Genomic DNA, 5,253 nt, shown 5'->3' on the forward strand with positions numbered 1-5,253 from the left:
ACAAGCTCGGTTCGATGTCGACGCTCCACATCCTCGGGTCCCGGCCCTCGAGTGAGTCTCAGTCGTCGCTGGTTTGCCAGGGTGCGATGCCGTGGACAAAGCCAGAGGGTGAGGGCTGGAGAGCCAGTAGGAGCCCTGAGTCGCGATGCTCAGGTACACCCCCCCCCTTTAACGCGCAAGTGACCGACACGAAGGAAGAAGGGGTGCCACGGACAGGCACCAAATAACAAGCATGATGGGCCGAATGCATAGCCAGAAAATAAACGCAAGAGGGATACATGCCGCTGGGTCTGCCCGAGCGACTTGGGGATGATGCAGCCTGAGGGGCGCCCCCAACAAGGTAAGCTAAAAACATGAACAAAAGGGATACACGCCGCAGGGACGGACCCATGCGGCCTGGGAATGATGCAGCCCTGGGGGCGCTCCCAGCTAGAAATGAAACTTGAAAGATGTCACCTGATAGTGTTAACGATGAAGGGGTGTTGAAGTAGCAGACGTAGCGGGATGTGGGAGCCGATCTTCACGAGCCCCCAGGCCTAGGAGCCCTGGGAGGCTCCGGAGGTGCCGGTGGCCCCTCGCGAACCATCTCCATCTCTGCCAGGACTGCGGAACGCCTGGCCTCCTGAGCCTCCAGGATGCTCTTCATGAGGCGCTGGTGCACCGCAGCCGCGTTCCGCAAGCCATAGGGCATGCGAACGTAGCTGTGGGGTGGGCCTTCGCAGCGCCCCACGCGTGAGGGCCAGAAGCACTCCTGAGAGGCGGCTCGGTTGAGCCCTGGGATGTCGATGCAGACGCCCAGCCCACCATCTTCGCCTGGATGGGGAGCTGCGGCGGGTAAGCGGCGTGTGCTACTCATGACTCTTGACTCCTGCAACTCCTGTGTGACCTGACTGACGAACTCTTGAGGGTTTTGCCCTCCTTGCTTTGCTCCTTCCTGAGGGAAACGTGCTCTGAAACACGCCTCCAAGTGGTGCCCAAGCGCCTGCCTCATGACCTTAGCAAGGTTGGTGGCCCTCCAGGAGGGAGCCCCCAAGCCCTGCTTGAGGAGGGCACCGGGCGCGCCTCCCTATGCGACAGAAGGAGGTACCCCCTGAGCAGGCGCAGACCCTGAGGGGCCTGCCTCCTGAGGGGTCGGGCCTGGCGATGTCTTCTTCTTCTTAGGAGCGGCTTCGGGGATCCTCCCTCTCCCACGATCTGGGTCATCAAGTGATGCAGCCTGAAAGCTCATTCCAGGGAGCACACTGCGTCTCTTTCTTCAGAGTGCACCGTGATGACTCCACCACTTCCTGGCATCTTGAGGACGTTGTAGCCATGATGAGTCATGGCCATGAACTTGGCGAGAGCTGGGTAGCCGAGGATGGCGTTGTATGGCAGGCGGATGTGGGCGACGTTGAAGTCAATGAGCTCGGTGCGGTAGTTGTTGCGTACCCCGAAGGTGACAGGGAGGCGGACCTGCCTAATTGGAACTGTGGAGCCGTCAGTGACTCCGTAGAAAGGCTTGGTTGGCTGAAGCTGATCGTAAGGCACTTGGAGATTGTTGAACGTCTCTACAGACAAGACGTTGAGCCCTGCCCCACCGTTGATGAGGGTCCTAGTGACTTGCACGTTACTTATGACTGAGGAGCAAAGCATTGGGAGGACTCCGGCTGTGGCCGCACACTTGAGCTGATCCGCTGAGCTGAACGTGATGGCGCACGCCGACCACCTGAGGGGGCGCGTGGCTTCAAGCTTGGGGAGGACTGCATTCACTTCGCGGGCGAACTTCTTGAAGATGCGTTGAGAGGCTGGGGCTTGAGCCCCGCCCAGGATGCAGGCGATCACGCGTGGCTCCTGGAAGCCCCCAGCCCCCTCGTCCTGATGATGGTCCTCGTTTCTCCTTGGCTGCGGAGGCAGTGGAGGGAGGCTTGCGTTTCCTTGCGGGCGATTCTCGCGAGGCTGATCCCTCCAGTCTCCCTCGCGAGGCTGGTCCTGCCAGCGATCCTCGCGAGGTCGGTCGCGCCACCCTTGGCGAGGGTCGCGGTCTTCCCAGCGTCCTGCGTTCCTTCCTCCTCCTCGGTCGTAGCCACGATCGTTGCGGTCGGGGCGCCGCCCGACCCTTCCTTCTCACACGGCTCGGAGCTCTTGGCATTCGTTGGTGTTGTGGGTGTGGAGGTCGTGGTACACACAGTATCGGCTGCCCTTGAAAGACTCGGGCTGATCTCTGCCCCGCTTGGTGTCTGGTTCTGCCGCGAGCATGGCAGCCCCCTTGCGCTTCACGTCCTTGGCCTTGGGTCTCTTTTCTTCTGGGTCTGCGACTGGCAGTTCGAGGAGGGAAAGGCGCCCTTCCTCAGCCCTGCCGCACTTGGTTGCCAGGTTGAACAGCTCCAAGGAAGTGCACAGATCTTCATGCATCGCTAGCTCCTCCTTCATCTTGACGTCACACACTCCGTAGGAGAAGGCTGAGATGATGGCCTCCTCGGTCACCCTGGGAATCTTGAGTCGTGCGATGTTGAAGCGCTGGATGTACTTCCGTAGGGTCTCCCCTGGTTGCTGCTTGATGCGGCGCATGTCGCTCATGGCAGGTGGCCGGTCGCGAGTACCTCGGAAGTTGGCGATGAAATGGGTGCGCATCTCGTCCCAGGAGGAGATCGTGCCTGGGTCCAGGTTGAGGAGCCAGATGCGGGCCCCGTCCTTGAGTGCCATGGGAAACCAGTTTGCCATGACCTTCTCATCCCCATTGGCAGCTTCGATGCCCAGCTCGTAGAGCTGGAGGAACTCTGCAGGGTCGGCCGTGCCGTCATGGCGAGGGGGCAGGTCTGGCTTGAACTTGCAGGGCCACGCGACGCTGCACAGCTCGGTGGTGAAGGCGCGGCAGCCTGCAGTGACCACGGGAGGCCTCTGGTGACGAGGAGCTTGGTCTTGCGGGCCCCCATGCGCTGCAGCTGGGAGCAATGCGGGGTCTTGGCATGCTGGAGCAGGAGAGTGGTCGCGACGGACCGGGGCAGGGAGCACTCGGACAGCTTCTTGGGGGCGAGGAACCTCTTGGCAGCTCCGCTCTTGCTGCACTGGCGCCGGACGGGGTGGGTTCCGTCCAGGGGCCAAGCGCCTTGGGGCCAGGGCGCCCTCTTGAGGGGGAGGCGGCTCTGGTGCCCTGGAGCTTCATTGCCCGCGCAGGGCGAGGCGCGGTGCAGCGAGAAGGACGGCGCGGGGGAGCCCCCTGCGCCGCGGACGAGCTTGGCGATGCGGTCGAGCCATTCTTCATAGACATCGTTGACCGGGCGGTAGCGCAGGAGCTCGTTTTCCGCGATGAGCGCAGCCCGAGCCTCCATGGCCGTTCGGGGGGCGCGGGACAAAGAACCGGCCAGGGCCTGCGAGGGAGTGGCAGTGCGGTCGTCTCGCCTCATGGATGGATGCTGGGACGATGCCTGCTGCTCATTCCCCGCCGGGCCGGTGGCGGTGTTGACGGCGGGCGACGGGGAACGGCAGGGGTGGCCACCGACGGGGGTCGTCTGGGCGACGTGGGAAGCGAGAGCGGCTCGGCGCTCGGCGCGGGCCCGACGAGCATCTGACATGGACGCGATGGTCGGTGAAGAACAGGGCGGTGGAAGACAAATTCTGGCGCACCCCTACCTGGTGCGCCAAATGTCGGATTTCGGGTTCTGGCAGACCCTCTAGATTCAAACACTAGGGTGCGCGTGGAGATTTGGCCCTCTGCCTACCTGCACCTCACCGCCTCGCTATGAACTAAGCAATCAAAGAAACAACACAAGAGACACAGAGTTTATACTGGTTCAGGCCACCATTGTGGTGTAATACCCTACTCTAGTGTGTGGCGTGGTGGATTGCCTCTTGGGCTGATGATGAACTATACAAAGGAGAACAGCCTCGCGAGGGTCTGTTCTTGGCTGGTGCGATGAACTGCTGGGGGGAGTTCAGTCGCTCTCTCTACTGGTTTCTAGGTTAGGATCCGATTGATTTCTCGATGCCCTACCTTGTGGGTGGCTAGTCCTATTTATAGGCAAAGTCCCTGGGCCTCTTCCCAAATATTGAGCGGGAAGGGCGCCAACAATTGGCCATTTTGAAGGGGAACATCTAGTACACTTATCCTGACTAAAGTTGGTCCTCGCCTGCCAAAGGCTCTGGCGGTGACGCCGGCTCGGGCTCCATGATGACCTCCATCCTGCTGCTGCTCTTGGTCTTGTTGCACCGAAATGGATGCCTTTGCTTGATGCTCTCGCCTGCACTTGCTCCCTTTGCACCAAAGAGGAAAGAAGGACACCGTGCGGGCTGGCACCCCCTTGGCGCCCTTGGTCGTCATGGCTTGCTTCATGGGCACCTCGCAAGGTACCCCGCCTTGATCTCTCTGCCTCATCGCGAGCCAGCCTGACGAGGCCGTGCCTGAGGAAGCCTCCTGTCGTCCGCCCCGCGAGGCTTGGCCCCTCACGAGGGTCCTGAGCTCGTGTTGATGAAGATGGGCCATGCTGGGCCGCCCCTTGAGCCATGCCGCAGGCCGCAGGCAGGCAAGTCTGGGGACCCCCGTTCCCAGAACGCCGACATGCATCACCCCACAAGATGAACTAAAGCAACCACACTACATCGTTATCCGTAATGAACATATACAAACGTACTGCATAATCGAGCAAGTGCACTGCATTTTCTCCAACAACGAACCAAACAATCGCACTGCATAGTTTTTGTAGGCGTGATCTACTACTTTACTGCTTTGTCTAGGATAACTACACTGAGATGGTTGAGGAAGTGTACTGCTTACCTTGTGTTGCAGTGATTTCTTGCATTTGCAGGAGGAAGTTCCCTTCTCGTCCGTCTGCACAACTTTCACGTTCACCCGTGCAGTCCACTTGCCCTTCAAAAGTTCATGAGCGGTCTGGACGTTGCTCAAGGTGAACGGGGAAGGAGGATTTGCTCTGAAGGTCGATGCAGACTTATTCCAAGAAGCTATCATGGATGAAGCAACCTTGCACACAGTCCTCCTTGCTCGAATTGGTTTGATGTCGAGGCAGCACCAATCCACATGTGATGAAGTACAGCTAATTGCAGGCCCGGAGGAGTTCGGAGGCAGCGCTACCGAGCTGCTGCCGTGGAAGAAGGATGATATGCTGGTGGGGGAGGTGTTGCTCGGTGCTTGCCGCGGAAGAAGGCCGAGAGGCGACGGGCAGCGACGCTGCATGGCCGGTGCCGCGAAAGAAGGCTGGGAGGGGAGGGACGGCGTCGCTGCCGGCCGCCACCACGGAAGAAGGCCGGGAGGGGAGGGGC

This window comes from Triticum dicoccoides, chromosome 7B, assembly GCF_002162155.2.
Source record: "Triticum dicoccoides isolate Atlit2015 ecotype Zavitan chromosome 7B, WEW_v2.0, whole genome shotgun sequence".
NCBI classification, from domain to species: Eukaryota; Viridiplantae; Streptophyta; class Magnoliopsida; order Poales; family Poaceae; genus Triticum; species Triticum dicoccoides.